Source organism: Lissotriton vulgaris, chromosome 3_1, assembly GCF_964263255.1.
Source record: "Lissotriton vulgaris chromosome 3_1, aLisVul1.2, whole genome shotgun sequence".
NCBI lineage: Eukaryota > Metazoa > Chordata > Amphibia > Caudata > Salamandridae > Lissotriton > Lissotriton vulgaris.
In genome coordinates, this window is record NC_141689.1 from 650681 (window position 1) to 669335 (window position 18655).

The 18655-nt window shown below is 44.3% G+C and overlaps 1 long non-coding RNA gene across 1 annotated transcript in view; it reads left to right on the forward strand.

Annotated features, from left to right (window-relative positions):
• The window catches only part of LOC147725788 (uncharacterized), a 217663-nt gene extending 204882 nt beyond the window's left edge, over nucleotides 1-12781 (forward strand). Inside the window, exon 4 of the long non-coding RNA XR_015309400.1 lies at nucleotides 12705-12781. This is a non-coding gene — a long non-coding RNA (uncharacterized LOC147725788). The remainder of the gene's footprint in view (nucleotides 1-12704) is intronic.
• The last annotated feature ends 5874 nt before the right edge of the window (nucleotides 12782-18655 follow it).

An 18655-nucleotide genomic window follows, 5' to 3' on the forward strand; every position in this document is an offset into this window, starting at 1 on the left:
GACCTCTCCTGCTCCGGGAGCCACCACCTCCCCAGGGCACACAGTTGTTTTATATTAAGTAATGCAGGGGTGGTTGTAGGGACTTCCCCACTGCCCCGGGGTCAGCCACCTACCTGGGGGAATGTAATCAAGGAAGGGGGACACACGGACCCCTCCAGAAGCCCTAGTTGGCCTTGGGAACTGCAACCCTGAGGGTTGACTCCGGCAATGTCACGGGGTGCCCAGACTCAGGACATTGTAGTTTGCTATGGCATGGTGGGAGCAGGGCATGTTTGACTGCATGTAAGAGTAATTGTATGGATGAATGAGCCGATGTGTGTGTAGACCTAGGAATCAGTGAGGACATATGTAGTAACTGGTATTGGTGTGTCAATGATTTAGAAAATTGTAGTCTGTATTTTACAGTGGGTGTATCAAAGAATATATTAGAGTGTGAGGAGGTGCATAAGATGTTTACGTGGATGATGTCATCAGTGATGTCATTTGAGATGTCATCAGTGATGTCACTGACCATGTCATGAATGATGTAATATGTGATGTCATGAGCAGTGCATTGAGGATGCGCGAGTTATAGTTAGCTGAACTAACTATAACAGTGGAATTTCTATGGTTTTGTACGAGTGAAATATCCAACTAACTATAACGGCACTGAAACCTATGGCTTTTTCAGTGAATATATATATAAGTTTTGAACAGTGTTTTTATTTTCCCTGTTGCTGCTTTGGATGTATATAGATGCATTTTAAATAAGTATGTATATCAATGTACTTATTTATTTATTTATATTCAGTGCATAGTATGATTCAAACAACTGGGTCATCACAAACTAAACTTTTCTTCATGCAAACGAATTGTCACTGTCGTGTCCACTACAGACATCATTGTATTTCTGCATTTAAGCAGTTAGTTGAATATGTCAATATGTCTTTCATTTCTATACATTTGGCATGCGACCGTTGGCTCTGAGCCCTTTAAATTGAGCACACCCGCCTAAGTAACGTTGTCATGTGATCAAGGTGCTGTTTGCACCGAAACGCATCATGGTGGTATGGTGGTGAGCAATTAAATCACTATTCACGATATCCGGGTTTGCCTCGTCTTTTCTGCTGCTGCATTGCTGTGAGACGTCTTTATGCTGAAATATATATATATATATATATATATATATATATATATATATATATATATATTTGCAATGAAACTCCTGACTGCCAAGTGCAGGGCGGACGAATGCAGGTGCGGACCTCTTCAAAACTCCTTCGAATCACGGACCACCACACGAGATGAGGGTGCAAGCAGTGTAGCTTATTTATTTAAGCATAGCAAAACAAGTGTCTTCCTTTGACGCGTTTCACTCCAAGAAGGAGCTTGGTCACATGACGCGCCCTACAGACATTGCGTTTTTAAAGTGCTTTAAATGCCCAACCATCTGTAGAAAATAAACTTGCCGACAACAAAATATAAACAGTGAACATAAACAACAGACTGTGGCGGAACAACATATATGCAGTAGCTTCATTGTAAAATGTATCCAATCTGAACGCTTTTTTATAAAATTGTTTTTTGTGTGCACAATTCATACAGATCCCTCTAAAGTGCAAAATTAACTTATATATAGACAAAATAGTCATAAGTAATGACATTTATATTGCACACACGAGGATCAGGCCACTCCCAAAATGGAGAGGTTAACTTACGGCAAGTGCCCTAACATTAGCCTGAAGAACAAAATTAATGAATCATGTAACAAAAATCCAAAGGATAACAAATCATCAATTCAGCTTTAAAAAACACAGACATTTAACATGTCATAATCAGAATAATGTACGTAGACAGTGCCTCTATGCAATATATGCCCATATAAAATGCCAGTGCATATACCAAAGGACACATTACAGAAAGGGCCTGAATAGATAAATACTGATATCTGGTTGTCACCTATAGTCCTAGAAGTATAAAACCTATGGAGCATAAACTACAAAGTTGCGCCACAATAATGATCTAAAATGCAGAAAGTGCTGTGTAGTGATATCCTAATGTGCGAAAAAAAGCAAAAGTATCATAATGAGTAGCAGCAAAACAGAGGCTCCTGAACTGAAAACCTCAAATTCTTATAGTTTTGTAGAAACAGCATATGGTAGAAAAATTAATCTATATAAGCATGAAGAGAAATCAACATTACATAAAAACTAGCATATAATAGGACCAAATGGGGCCACGTGCAAGTTTAAAATGATGGATACTGAAACCTGCCTATCAGAAAGACAAACTGCATAAAAATGTAAAAAATTGTTATAGGAAATTGTGAAGGTCCTCATTCATGTTGCGTCCATTGGGGACTCTGGTATCGAGTGATAGAATAAAATGGGTTTCCTTCTGTCTGAGTAACTTCTCATGATTCCTGCTCCATCCGGGGTTAAGGACTGAACCCAAGACAGTGTATTCCAAGTCCTTTAAATTGTTATCGAGTATGGACTTGAAATGTCTGGCCACCGCATAGTTACTGTCTGAATTAACGATGGCCCTTACGTGTTGCAGAATACGTTTATAAACAGGGAGCTTCGTGCTGCCAATATACTCAAGATCGTAAGTACATTTTAGTTTGTAAATAACATATTCCGACCTACATGTCAGATATTCTCGTAATGCGATCTTCTCCTCACTAAATGCTGTTTTGTAGTGGGTATCGTTTTTCGCAAAAGTGCAAGCCTGACATGACGTGCATTTAAAGAAACCCGCTTTAGACAACCAAGATTTCTTGAATGGGACCTCTGGCATTGATCTATCAAGGGCATCCCGCATTGAAGGGGTCCTTGTAAAAGTGATTGCTGGTTGACTAGGCATGATGGGACCCAAAATGTTTATTTATTTATTTATTTCCAAGGTTTTATATAGCGCTACTGGACCCAGGGGTATCAAAGCGCTTTACAAGATTGGTAAACAATTACAATAAAGTAAAACAATGTGCATTAAAACTTGAGTTACATAAAATAGGGTAATAGAATGTGCTGGGCGTTTAGGGGCGATGGAGATCAATAGGGGTGGGGTGTCGAAGTTCAGAGGGAGAAGGGAGAGAAGAAAAGGGGAGAGGCAGAATAAGAGGCGGGGAAGGGATTGAGGAGGAGGCGAGAATCAGGGAGCCAGGAGTGTAGAGACGCAGACATCAGTGCGGTTAGGTTCCCCAATATTTGTTGTGGAGGAGTATTTTCAGTCTTTTTTTGAAGAGAGGGTAGGAGGGGTTGCATCGAAGATCTTTGGAGACAGAGTTCCAGATCGTGGGGGCCTTCCCAGAAAAATCATGAGATAGTTTTTTTTTTTGCGCTTGAGTCTGGGAGGGAGTAGGAAAAGGGAGTTGGTGCTCCTCAGGGACCTGGAGCATTCAGCTTTTTGCTGTTTCTCAGCCAGGTAGGAGGGGTTGCTTAGATGAAGAGCTTTCTGCATGATACATGCAAGCTTGTAGGTGGATCTACCTTCTATTGGGATCCAATTGAAGTTTTTTAGGACCGGAGAGATGAGGTCAAATTTTTTACAATCGGAGATAAGTCTGGCGGCAATGTTGAGGACAGATTTGAGCGGTGCTAGGTGGGCTTTAGGGGTGCCAGCGAGTGTGGCATTACCATAGTCAATACGGGAAAGGACAAGCGATTGGACATGGTTTTAAAGTCGTCTGCTGGTATGAAAGGTTTGAGTTTTTTGAGGTGGTGGAGAGTGAAGAGGGAACCCTTGGCGGCATTTTTGATGTGTGGTATGAGATTCATGTTAGGGTCAATGCTGATGCCTAGGGATTTGACAGTATTCGAGGGGGAGAGGGGGCAGTTGAGAGCTGTAATATCCTTGATTCAGAGGTGAACGGGGAGGGAGTTGTTTTTAGGAGTGAAAAGGATGATTTCAGTTTTTTGGGGGTTTAGTTTGACATGATTAAGATGGAACCAGGCTTGGATTTTAATCAGGGTCTTGTTGAGGTGAAGGGTGTCATTGTGAGATTTAATCCTGTAGTATAGCTGGGTGTCATCCACATAGAGGTGGTAGCATATTTTAGCTTGTTTAAGGATGAGGGTGAGAGGTTCCATGAATAGGTTAAATAAGGTAGGGGAGAGGATGGAGCCTTGCGGAACCCCAAGTGAGACAGGTTGGGCTTGGAGAGGCAGTGGCTGAGCTTAATTTGTTGGGATCTGTTTTGAAGGAATGAGGAGAACCATTTGAGTACGGTGCCCTCAAGACCGAAGGGAACTTTGAGGGTGTTAAAAAGGGTGGGATGATGGACAGTATCAAAGGCAGCTGAGAGGTCAAGGAGGATTAGTAGAGAGGATTCACCTTTGTCTAAGGAGCAATGGATGTCATCTGTAATATTGAGCAAGGCCGTTTCAGTACTGCATCCTTTTCTGAAACCAGATTGGAATATGTCTAGGAGATTGAATAAGGTGATATGGTTACCTAGTTGGGTCAGGACACATTTTTCCAGGGCTTTTGAGAGGAAAGGTAGGTTAGAGATGGGACGTAGGTTGTTAAGGTCGTTAGGGTCAGCGGAGGTGTTTTTGACGATGGGTGAGATTTGGCCTAGCTGAAGGGAGGCGGGAACACAGCCCAAGGAGAGAGAGGAATTGATGATGTTGGTCCAGACTGGTGCAATGACATGTTTAAGTTCTTGGACCAGGTGTGCGGGAAGAGGATCTATAGTGTGAGAGGAGGGTTTGAGCTTAAAGATGGTATTGGTGACCGCGGGTTCGGAAACGGGGGCGAATTCACTCCAGGAGGCATGGTTTTTAGCCTGGTGGTGCGTGACAGTGGGGACAAGTTGTGGTCGACCATTTAGGGAATTAGGGGGACTTTGCGGTGGGGAGGAAGAGGATGAACTAGTGTTGGCGATGTTGTGGGGGGGAGTTCATTGAGGGGAGGTCGAGGAGGAAGAGGGGTGGAGGTGAAGGAGAGTTCCATCGAGTTGACTTTATTAGAGAAGAAGCTGGCGATTTCTTCGCATCGTTCAACCGACGTTAGCATTTTGGGGGGCCAGAAGATGTTTGTTTTTTAACAATGTTAAATAGTTCTCTGGGACTGTTTCTGGCCTGATCCAGTAGTGACCGGACATAGGAGGCTTTTTCATTGAAGATGTGTTTTTTGTATGGGGTTCTGGCCTTTCTGAGGAGGGCCAGATTGTCAGAGGAGGGATGGTTCCTCCAGGTCCGTTCTGATTGTCTGAGGGTCCGTCTTTCGTTATTGAGGTCAGAATTGAACCATGATTTGGGTGGAAGGTTATTTTGTTGTTTGATTTTGATTGGGGCAATTTGGCTCAGGGCTTCAGTAATGGAATTATTATAATGGTCGGTTAGGTCATTAGTGCTGAGGGAGGGGCAAGGAGTAAGCGAGTTTAAATAGTGGATTCCGATTCGCCCGGCGGAATAAGGTTAAGTTTACGAGTAGGTTTCAGAGGTAGATTGCCGATGGGAGTGAGGCGCGTAATGGAGCAATTCAGGGTGAAGAGAATCAGGTGGTGGTCGGACCAGTCAACGGGAAAAATGTTTGTGAGGGAGGCCAGATCCTTGCAGGTCAGAATCGCATCAAGGGTGGCACCTTTGGCGTGTGTTGGGGATTTGCAGAGTTGAGTCAGGTCAGTGATGTCCATGATGCCGTTGAATAAGGAGACTGCGGGGTCGTCATTTTTATTCCAGTGGATGTTGTAGGCCCCAAGAAAGAGATTTTTAGAGTGAGAGAGCGATGCTTGGGTAAACAAATCAGACATCTCTTCAGTAAAGGCGATACAATTTCCAGGAGGGTGGTAGATAGTGTGAAACCTAATGGCAGGGGAGCCAGGAAAGTTGATCTCACCGCATAGGTACTCGAATGTGGAAGGGTCTTGCACGTGGACTGTCGAGAGATTAAGATCTTCTTTAAAGATTAGGGCACGGCCACCTCCTATTTGCTCGCTTCTATCTTTCTTAATGATGGAATATCCAGGTGGGATCAGCAGGTCGAGGATAGGAGTGGAGTGAGGGTTGAGCCGGGTTTCGGTAAGGAATGTTATCGTGGAGTATGGTTTCCGCAATCTCAGTCGCATGGCAGGAGGCGGATCGGCAGTTAATCAGCAAGCACGAGAGGGGGGAGGTGCTGGGCATTTAGGAGTGGGGACAGGGGGGACAGGTCTGAGTAGTTCGGGGTCTAGGAGACGCTGGAAGTAGGGGAAGTCTGCTTGTACCAATGAGAACTGGGATAGTGGACTGATGTTTAAGGGGAGTGGAGGGAAAGGATGAAGATGGGCAGATAAGAGAGCTTGTAAGAGAGTTAACTTCTAGGGTTGTCGTGCAGGTGTCAAGTAGTGAAAGTGGGCGGCGTGATGGCATAGATAGGGGGGTTGAGGGGAGGGATGTTGGAGTGAATAGAAGAGTGTATAGAAGAGGGGATGGTGTATTGTGAGGGTATCGATGTGTGGGCATGAGCCAAGGAGTGTGCTTTGATGAGGAGAGAGACATCAGTTCTAAGGGAGGTGAGTTCAATGGCAGGGGATGATAGGAGAAATTCAACATTAAGGAGTGATTGGGTTAGAAGTGAGGAGTGAAGTGGTTCTATAGGGTTAATGAAGTTAGAGGGGAAGGAATGGTCTAAGGGTCTGAGATAGAGGACGGGGGTGATAGCCTGGGGGAGGGGGGTGATGAGGGTGATGGTCATTGTTGGGAAGAGCGGGGGTACAGGAGATAGACGGGGATGAGGCATTCAGGTTGGGTAGAGCGGGGGCACAGGAGATAGACGGGGATGAGGCGTTTATGTTGGGTGGTGGGATTGGAGCACCGGACAGGGAGATCGGGGGTGGCGTTTCTGGTGTCTTTTGTGTTGCATGGGAGAACAGGGGAGTGAGGGAGGGAGGAATCGGGGGGGCGTGGGAAGTAGAAAGGGGCTGAAGGGGGATGTTAAGTGGGGAGGGTGAGGGAGAAATTAATCATAGGGTGGGGTGAGGAGGAATTCAGAGGGAGATTGGGGTGAAGAAGAAACTGCATTATTAGTCATAATGATTGGCCATTTGGAGCAAATTGCGGCGGATGGCTTTCTCTTGTGTACAAAAAGTCGTTATGAGGCGAACTGGACAATCTAACTTCTGGGCGATTGCTGTGCTGACCCTAGGTTCTAGTAGCTCATCCCTAGGTCTGCCTTTAGCCTTAAGTAAAGCTTGATCTAAGATCTTCCTTGTATAACCTCTTTTAAGAAATCTCTGAACGGCTTCAGCTAGACAAACGTCAGCAGTATCATAACTACTGCAAATCCGACGGATACGAATACATTCTCTGTACGGAATGCTATTAATAGTGTGATTGGGATGCGCACTTTGGGCATGAAGAATAGAATTGCCCGCTGTTGACTTTCTGTGCAACTTAGTTTGTAAAACACCTGCCTCAATGTACAGTTGAACATGTAAAAATTCAGCGGAACTGTCGCTAACTGATGCCGTGAATCTTAGTTTGAGATCATTTGTATTGATGTCACTAACAAAAGCTAATGCTTCATCATGCGACCCCCTCCAAACAATGCACACGTCATCGATATAGCGCCAATAATGGACAATGTGCTTCCACCAGTGGCGATGGGCAGCTCCGAGCACGTGCTCCTCCCACCAGCCAACATGCAAGCATGAGTAGCTGAGGGAGAAGAACGAACCCAATGCCACCCCCCGCAGCTCCTAGAAGATCTTGTTTTGAAATTGGAAGAAGTTGGTTTGAAGACAGATCTCAATCATTTCTATTAGCATTTTGTTGTGATCTCTCAAAGTGACATCCCGGCTTCTTAGATAATACTCAGTTGCCTTAATACCATGCCAGAGATTGATGCTGGTATAGAGAGATTCTATATCCATAACAACAAACAAATAGTCAGAACACCAGTTTACACTCTTGGTTTTGATCAAAAAGTCAGCAGTGTCTTTCAGATAGGAAGGTAAACTTGTAACATGAGGTTGAAGAAAGAAATAAACATATTTGGAAAGATTTGCATTTATGCTTCCTTGTGCTCAAATTATTGGGCGACCCGGAACTGTAGTAACCAACTTATGGACCTTTGGTAGGAAATAAAGGATCGGAGTGATTGGATGTTCTACACTCAAAAATTTCGATTCCTCTTTTGTTAAAAGTCCATTTCTCTGCTAGTTGTGCATTTTCTTGCATGTTGTTTCTTCACATTTGCGCTTCATGATTGTGGTGCATTTGATGTCGCAGGAAGAGTCTGATGAATGTCTTTCAGCCTCAGTCAAATAGTCAAGTCTTGACCATAAGACTGTATTTCCCCCTTTGTCTGAGTTTTTAATAATTATATTGTGGTTACTCTGTAAGTGGTATTGACTGTTACTGTAATCGACCTTCTTGGATTTGTTCAGTACTCTTCTGTTTAGGTCTTTTAGTTCCACGATGATTCTGTCACTAAAGACATCTACAGCGTCTTTCGGCATCAATGGTAGAAAGGTGGATTTAGAGCGAAACGGGCTTGGTGAGGAATGTTTAACGTTGACAGTTTAAGTTTCGGAATCAATTCCTTGTCTATCCTGAGGGTCCCTGGGGTCCCACCAGGTACCTCCAGTAGGCACAACGCAGCTACGTTCGTTGCAGAGTGTTGTAAAAAGGGGCGACCCAGCCCCCTGGCGCATACTGAAGGTAACTGGTGGGCTAGGTGGCCTCCAGGGACCCACAGGATTGAGTAGCAATTAATTCTCTAATTTAAAACGCTCCACTGGACATGTTTGCAGACATGTCACCTCAGGCCACGCCCCCTTCCTTCACCACTGTGCAAATACACCCTGTGGCACGTTTTAAGTTGGGGAATTAATTCTCCTTCAATACTGAGGGTCCCTGAATATGCCAACAGATATCTCCAGTATGCGCCAGGGAACTGCGTTGCAGACAGGTGTTCAGAGGCCACACCCCTTTTTACACCTCTCTGCAATGCAGCTCTATGGCGCTTATTGGCGGTACCTAGGGGGCTAGTTTGATACTAGGGACCCTCAGGATTCAAGGGGACTTAATCTCCCAACTTAGAACGGCCACGGGGTGCATTTACACAGTGGTGAAGGGAAGGGATGGGGCCTGAGGTGACGTGTGTAAACACACCCTGTGGTGCGTTTTAAGTTGGGGAAATAATTCTCCTTCAATCCTGAGGGACCCTGGGAGCCGACTAGCCCACCAGGTGCTTCCAGTAAGCGCCACTGCGCTGCGTTGCAGAAAGGTGGTCTAGGCCGTGCCCCTTTTTATATCTCTCTGCTATGCAGCTCTGTGGCGCTTACTGGATGTACCTAGTGGGCTAGTTGGACCATAGGGATCCTCAGGATTGAAGGGGAATTATTTCCCCAACTTAAAACGTGCCACAGGGCGTGTTTGCACAGTGGTGAAGGAAGGGGATGGTGTAGGAAAGTGGCTCTATATATACTGGACCGGAATAAAATCAGCCAAACTGCGAATTCCGATTTACTCATTTGCTATCAGGAGAGACCTCAGTGCTGCATCTTTGAGTCCAGTACTGATCCTGAAAAGTAATTTTAACCGTATTTACTAGTAACTTGAATTTCATTCCATCGGCTAACATTAACTGGTTTCAGTGTGGAGTTTGGAACTTTAAAATATTCCTCTAAATCAGCCAAACTACGAATTCCGATTTACTCACCTGTTATCAGGAGAGACCTCAGTGCTGCATCTTTGAATACAGTAATGATCCTGAAAAGTAATTCTAACCGTACTTACCAGTAACTTTAATTTCCTTTCATAGGATATCATTGCCTGCTTTTTGCTGAAAAAGTTTGGAAGTCTCGATTTTTGAAACTTATCCTGTTATCAGGAGAGATCTTAGTGCTGCATCTTTGAGCCCAGTACTGGTCCTGAATAGTAATTCTAACCACACTTACCAGTAACTTGAATTTCCTTCCATAGGCTAACATTGACTGGTTTCACTTGGAAATTGTTCTAAGTGTGGAGTTTTGGAACTTTAAAATATTCACCTAAAATCATCCGAACAACAAATTCCGATTTACTCACCTGTTATCAGGAGAGAACCCAGTGCTGCATCTTTTAGCCCAGCACTAACCCTGAAAAGTAATTTTAACCGTACTTACCAGTAACTCGTATTTCCTTCTATAGGAATCCATTGTCTGGTTTTCACCAGAAAAGTCTCTGTCTATTCTCACAAACTACAATTATTCCTTACAAATCGCCTGTATGACTTAAACGCATTCTTTCAACTGAATGCACCAGTGCTGAATCCAAGATCCACCACTGAGTAAGAAAAAGTAACGATAACACTACTTACCTTAGTGAATTTCCTCCCATAGGAGAACATAGTTGATTCTATGTGAAAAGATTTCTCTGTGTCAACTTTTAAAATACAATAATATTCCTTAAAAATCACTACTGTAACCAAAACGCTTATACTCAACTGTTTACAGGAGATGTCCCAGGACTGAATCTAGGATCCAGTCCTGTGATTAGAAAAGTAATCCATAAAGTAACTAATTGCGTTTAACTAGAAATTACCATTGAGTTCAATGTTGCATTGTGTTTGAAATTGAGCTGTCCATTGCAATAACTGTAACTACTGTACTTACAAGTTTATTACCTATTTGCAAAGTATTTAAACTAAAGTAATTCATTCTGAGAAAGTATATTTTGTAATGTAATGTATAATGTAATTATAATGTAATTTAAAAATAAAATATCTAACAATAGATAATTTAAAAAAATGTAGTAAATCAGTATAAAAAAATAAATATAACAATTTATACATTTAAATATTGTCATTTACAAAACCTTTGACATTCACTGAAAAAACATAGGTTTCAGACATGTTATAGTTAGGAATTAGCATTTAAAAAACCTTAGAAATTCACTGAAAAAACCATAGGTTTCAGGACTGTTATAGTTAGCTGGACATTTCACTCGTACAAAACCATTGAAATTCCTCTGTTATAGTTAGTTCTACTAACTATAACTCGTGCGCCCCCAATCCACTGCTGATGATGTCACATATTACATCATTCATGACATGGTCAGTGACATCACTGATGACATCTCAAATGACATCACTGATGACATCACTGATGACATCATCCACATGACAATCTGATACACCTCATCACACAATAGTATAAACTTTAATCACTCAGTATAAGACACAAAGTACCATTTTTGAAACCATTGACACACCAATACAAGTTTCTAAAAACCCACTCAGTGATTCTTAGGTCTACACACACATCTGAAGATTCACCTATAAATTGACTCATACACGATGTTACAAATCAATAGAACACTATCAAATGCACTTATACACCTATATCGACATTGACACACCAGCACACATCCTACTCATGTATACAGTCATCCTACTCACTTATGTAAACTATTGATCACACTTACATTTACTCAGCTACACACTTATGCAAACACTACTTCATTTATTTATATAGATAGTAACTTGTACTTAGTTTCTTACAAAATCACTATTACAAGTACACAGTCATTCATACAGTCATTTACACAATCAATGACTCTTATGTATAGTTTTTTTATATACAACAACTGTCACATACATTGCCTTTTATTTTTTCTACTTTGTTGCACATATATCACTAATAGATATATTTGCTCACTCACTCACATTTAAAAGACAGGAGCACCAGTAATATTAATGTCACAGAGCACCAAACTTAGTTTAACTCCGCCACACAAGGAGCACAGTGATAAAGAGAAGCCTTTTTGATTAATCACTATAAGACCCTGTTTAACCTCATTCTAGAAAGCACACAGAATAAACATTGAGAACTTTTCTTTACCGCACGTATTCACCTATCACAAGGTGGTGGAAATACTTCGGGGGTATGGCTCAGCAAGAATATATTATGTTTAATTCGTTCTTTAGATACCCCCCTGATGAAGGCTCACACCTAAATGCATTTGGAGGAAGCAATACTATGAGCGCCAGATGTAAAAGCAATGCATTGTGGGATATGGAGTGTCATGAATAACCCATGAAGAAATATGTGTGAATAAGACACGGTAAAAGAAGTTAAGCAACAAACTTGAAGAGTGAAAGAGAATTTTTTCTTTTGAAACTGGCTGTATGAACAGCATTTTACTCTTGTTCCCAGGGAGACACCCCAAGAATTTGAGGTTGCTACCAGAGTGGGATTCACGCAGTTTAGTCACTAACTTATATATTTAGTGAGACACTTTAAATTAGTCACTTAAACAGTCAAACTAACAGCTAGTAAATCCTTTATCCAGACACTAATACATCCACTCATTCTTCAATGCAGATTGCTATTTATATAATAATACATATTTAAATATCAAACCAAACCACATTCACTGGATGATGTCATCAGTGATGTCATCAGTGATGTCACTGACCATGTCATGAATGATGTAATTTGTGACATCATCAGCAGTGGATTGCGGGCATGCGAGTTATAGTTAGTAGAACTAACCATAAAGGAGGAATTTCAATGGTTTTGTATGAGTGAAATGTCCAGCTAACTATAACAGCCCTGAAACCATATATATATATATATATATGTATATATATATATATATATATATATATATATATATATATATATATATATATATATATATATATATATATATATATATATATATATATTTATATATATATATATATATTCCCTTCAATGCCCTGTATACTTCAGTGATAACATTGACAATGTTGTTTGTTTATGTTTCCAGGCTTGTCACTATGGGTTCACAAGAGACAGCAATGCTTTTTCTCCTGTGCATCTGTGGAGGAATCGTGTCTGCCGAAGGTGAGTGTCACTGCGGAGTCTTCGGGCTGTTGTTGGGCAGATCTCTTACATGTGTCGTTGTTGCCTGTAGTCCATTCTGCCTCTCATGCATTACTCTCAGGTGACTGTGACTGGGCCAATTTGCAGTGATCGTCAGTGGGGCGGTCTCCAATGAGTGTAACTAGGACGATCTCCACTGAGTATAACTGAGGCAGTGAGTGTCATTGGGGCAGTCTCCAGTAAGTGTAACTAGGGCGGTCTCCACTGAGTATAACTGAGGCAGTGAGTGTCATTGGGGCAGTCTCCAATGAGTGTAACTAGGACGATCTCCACTGAGTATAACTGAGGCAGTGAGTGTCATTGGGGCAGTCTCCAGTGAGTGTAACTAGGGCGTTCTCCACTGAGTATAACTGAGGCAGTGAGTGTCATAAGGCAGTCTCCAGTGAGTATAACTAGGGCGGTCTCCAATGAGTATAACTGAGGCAGTGAGTGTCATAAGGCAGTCTCCAGTGAGTGTAACTAGGGCGGTCTCCACTGAGTATAACTGAGGCAGTGAGTGTCATAAGGCAGTCTCCAGTGAGTGTAACTAGGGCGGTCTCCACTGAGTATAACTGAGGCAGTGAGTGTCATTGGGGCAGTCTCCAGTGAGTGTAACTTGGGCGGTCTCCAATGAGTACAACTGAGGCAGTGAGTGTCATAAGGCAGTCTCCAGTGAGTGTAACTAGGGCGGTCTCCACTGAGTATAACTGAGGCAGTGAGTGTCATTGGGGCAGTCTCCAGTGAGTGTAACTAGGGCGGTCTCCAATGAGTATAACTGAGGCAATGAGTGTCATTGGGGCAGTCTCCAGTGAGTGTAACTAGGGCGGTCTCCAATGAGTATAACTGAGGCAGTGAATGTCATTGGGGCAGTCTCCAGTGAGTGTAACTAGGGTGGTCTCCAATGAGTATAACTGAGGCAGTGAGTGTCATTGGGGCAGTCTCCAATGAGTGTAACTAGGATGATCTCCACTGAGTATAACTGAGGCACTGAGTGTCATTGGGGCAGTCTCTAATGAGTGTAACTAGGGCGGTCTCCACTGAGTATAACTGAGGCAGTGAGTGTCATAAGGCAGTCTCCAGTGAGTGTAACTAGGGTGGTCTCCAATGAGTATAACTGAGGCAGTGAGTGTCATTGGGGCAGTCTCCAGTGGGTGTAACTTGGGCGGTCTCCACTGAGTATAACTGAGGCAGTGATTGTCATTGGGGCAGTCTCCAGTGAGTGTAACTAGGGCGGTCTCCACTGAGTATAACTGAGGCAGTGAGTGTCATTGGGGCAGTCTCCAGTGAGTGTAACTAGGGCGGTCTCCAATGAGTATAACTGAGGCAGTGATTGTCATTGGGGCAGTCTCCAGTGAGTGTAACTAGGGCGGTCTCCAATGAGTATAACTGAGGCAGTGAGTGTCATTGGGGCAGTCTCCAGTGAGTGTAACTAGGGCGGTCTCCACTGAGTACAACTGAGGCAGTGAGTGTCATAAGGCAGTCTCCAGTGAGTGTAACTAGGGCGGTCTCCACTGAGTATAACTGAGGCAGTGAGTGTCATTGGGGCAGTCTCCAGTGAGTGTAACTTGGGCGGTCTCCACTGGGTATAACTGAGGCAGTGATTGTCATTGGGGCAGTCTCCAGTGAGTGTAACTAGGGCGGTCTCCACTGAGTATAACTGAGGCAGTGAGTGTCATTGGGGCAGTCTCCAGTGAGTGTAACTAGGGCGGTCTCCAATGAGTATAACTGAGGCAGTGAGTGTCATTGGGGCAGTCTCCAGTGAGTGTAACTTGGGCGGTCTCCACTGAGTACAACTGAGGCAGTGAGTGTCATAAGGCAGTCTCCAGTGAGTGTAACTAGGGCGGTCTCCACTGAGTATAACTGAGGCAGTGAGTGTCATTGGGGCAGTCTCCAGTGAGTGTAACTAGGACGATCCCCACTGAGTATAACTGAGGCAGTGAGTGTCATTGGGGCAGTCTCCAGTGAGTGTAACTAGGGCGGTCTCCACTGAGTATAACTGAGGCAGTGATTGTCATTGGGGCAGTCTCCAGTGAGTGTAACTAGGGTGGTCTCCACTGAGTATAACTGAGGCAGTGATTGTCATTGGGGCAGTCTCCAGTGAGTGTAACTAGGGTGGTCTCCACTGAGTATAACTGAGGCAGTGATTGTCATTGGGGCAGTCTCCAGTGAGTGTAACTAGGACGATCCCCACTGAGTATAACTGAGGCAGTGAGTGTCATTGGGGCAGTCTCCAGTGAGTGTAAGTGAAGCATTGTTGCAAGGGGCACTTTTCTGGTTGACTGAGGCAATCCCCCAGCCAGGCAGAATGTACCTCATCTGTCAGGGGCGTGTGATCACACACACTGTATACCCTGCGCTCACCCATGGGCAGCTTGGAATTGAGCAGTCAGGCTTATCACAGAGGTTATGGGTAAAACATTGGCACAGCACTCACTGACAATAAATACCTGTGCATCACAAAAGAGACTGCACACAGGATTTATGTGAATATCCTTTGTAATAATCAGCACAACATGAACATCATGTTTTCTGGGCATAAATCAAATTTGGAATTATTTCTAGTACTACCTGTGAGATGTTAGCCCGGCATATGATGTCCACTAGTTCTAGTGGGCACCTTGCACCAGTCTAATCGACCCTTATTGATGGTGGTTGTAAAGTCAACCTTATAGAGAAGCTATCCTAGTGGTAGCATGGACCAGCAGTCTTGGGCTAAGACTTCAGTAGGCGAGTTAAGCACGTTGTTTTACCATATATAATCCCTTGAATACCAAATAAAAGGACACCATACAAGGTATTTATCAAATATATATGTATTTAATCTAAACACAACCCCTCTGCACTCTTTATGAGGTCAGAGGTAAAAATACAATACAAGTCACACAGTTAATATACTATAAGTTGCACAGTATACGTTATGCCCTAGGGGCCTCACAAACCATATACTGCGAAAGTGGTATAAGTACCAGGTGAGAGTTAGAAAGCAGGCCTAGGGCCTGTAGAATCGCTGGGGCTACACTAAACAACCAAGGTTAGGAAGTAGGAGACCCACGGGAGCCACGTGCAGTATCTAAACACACGTGTGGTTTCTCATTGACTTTCTATGGAGTTCGTAAAAGTTAAAAAATTACAGTTTAAGGACACTTCCGGATGGACTAGGATGTTACCCTTTTAAACTAGGACACTTCGAGAGTCAAGACCCACGGGAGCACTGGAGTACTCGTGTTATTTCACCCAGGAAATCCGGGAGCATAGGTGTCTTTTCGTGTTGGGTTTCGTCATCGTTTTCCAAGGAGAGCTGCAAAGAAGTGCTGCAGGCAACCAGAGGAAAAGTGTCCTGGTGGATCCAAGGGTGGGTCGGAGATGTGAAGAACATGAAAGCAGAGGAGACAGAGTCTTGGTCACTAGCCAGTGACCAGGGAGGAACCAGGGAGGAACCAGGCGATGTTGGGTGCTTTGCAGGTGAAGAAGGTGAGTTTGTCTCTTCAGCCACGAGGTCCAGGAGGCATTGATGATGACCAAGAGCTGGATTTGAGCTGTCCCATGATGGATGTAGATTACTGCAGCATTGGTATCCAGATTGGACCCAACAAGCCTTGGCAACTGCAACCCACACAGGATGTCGAGATTGGCTCTATTGCAGACCAGCGAGGTCTGTGGTGCTTCTCCTTTTCAGGGAAGCTGGAGCAAGCCTGGAACAATCTGGCAAGCAAAGTAGTTTCAAGATGGCGTCTTCAGGGGGCTCACTAGCCAACAGGCAAGGAACCGGGAAGACGTGTTGAGCACAAATGTGAAGGCGGGGCCCACGGGACACTCACGTAGTGTGGGGGCCTCGGCTTCGGTGCAAATGATGCTCGCGGCTGGGGCTGGGGCTTCTCGTACCCCAATGCGCAACTTACTGAGGCTTCAGGAAAGGAGTGCAGTTGGCAAAATGCAGGGTGTCCAAGATGTCCGGTCCCACATCTCTCGAGTCCGCCATGGGTCTAGGCGTTGCTGGGGATGTAGGTAAGGGTCAGAGAAGTCTGGATGTCCAGCTCTTGAGTCACAGAGTCTTCGGGATCCGACGAGAGCCTTGAAACTGCAGACCAGCAAAGTTGCTGTTGGTGCCTGTTTGCACATGGTGGTCACTCCTTGACCACAACAGAGATGTCTTCCATCTTCTAGTCAGAATAGAATGTTGAAGGTCCAAAATATGTCTTAGAAAGATTCATCCAGGATAATCTAAAGTCCCAGGGACACAGCTCCTATACTTATACTAAGGATGGGGGCTGGATTACCTGACTAGATCCCTCCTATGGGTGGACCTGGGAAGGGGGTGGGTACACCCGCTTCCGTTTGTCCACTTTTGCGCCAGAGCTGGGGCTGGAGTGCCCCAGCAACTGGTTTGAACAGGTCTATGCATGAAACACCTTGTGTGCCCCAGGCAGTGTCAGATGCATTTACTGAATGCAGCCCTCCCTGCCCCAATACAGAAAACCCCTGTCTGTGAAGGTGATGGCACCTCCATGGACAAGAAACCTATTGTCCAGGCCGCCCTTGCTGGAGTTTCCCCCAGCAACAGGAGGTCCGACTCGTGTCTGTGGCACCAGCATCCATTTTGTGATGCTGAGGCTCTGCTTAACTTTCACCGGGTAAAGCAGTAACTACATGTCTTCTACCTCTAGAAGGGTGGAATGCTACCCCCGCCACCAGGGGTAGTATTCCTAAGTGTTTGACACCTTTCACAACATGTTTTGATAAAGCCAAACCAAAGTTAGCATTAACCGCGAGGATTATAATGCACTTAAGAGTATATGGTATGGCTATATCATAGAACAGCTATAAGGAGATGGTTCCGAAAGCTGCAGAGGGGCTCAGCTCATGCTAGGGCACCTTCCCACATAAAACCAAGCACTCTGCCTCCAGGATTGTCGAGGCCTACCATAGGAGTGGCTTATTGGTGCATATGTGTCTATATGTTAAGGTAGATATAGGTATACTATATCTAAGTAAGGGGTGATTACACCACCTTACCCAGGCTGTGTGAACAGACCTGTGGTGTCAGTGTGAAAGGCAAACCAGGGGTGGCACAATACATGCTGCAGCCCCTGGTAGGCCTAAGGTGCACCTATGCCCTGGGTACCTATGGTACATTATACAGGGGCTCACAAGGGTGACCCAGTAACCAATCGGTTATGCACCTAAAATGCATGGTATCAATTAAGAGAGAGAACAGCTGGGCTGTGGGTCTGATTAGCAGGCCCACAGCCACATTAAAGTCGAAAAACCAGAGAATCACAGTAAAAAGTGGGGGTGACCAAAGGAAGCTGACCCTACTCTCCTACACAACCACCCCCCACCCCCCCACGCAGGGACATTAAACTAACCTTGACCAGTTGAGTCTACATGTTCTAAGTGGAAATATCTGGAGAGTCCATCTGCATTGGCATGGTCAGTCCCAGGTCTATGTTCCACTGTAAAGTCCATCCCCTGTAGGGAAATGGACACCTGAGCAGTTTGGGATTTTCACCCTTCATCTGATTTAGCCACAAGAGGGGCTTAAGGTCTGTATGATTCTTGAAGTGAGTACCAAACAAGTATGGCCTCAGCTTCTTCAGGGCCCAAGCCACAGCAAAGGCCTCCCTCTCAATTACTGACCAACATTTCTCTCTAGGGGTCAGCCTTCTGCTAATGAAAGCTACTGGCTGGTCTTGACCATCTGTATTCAGTTGTGAAAGCACAGCACCTACCCCAAACTCAGAAGCATCTGTTTGGACAATGGATTATTTGGAGTAGTCTGGAATTTGCAAAATGGGAGCAGTGCACATGGCCGGCTTCAGGTCATCAAATGCCTTTTGACAGCTGACTGTCCACTGA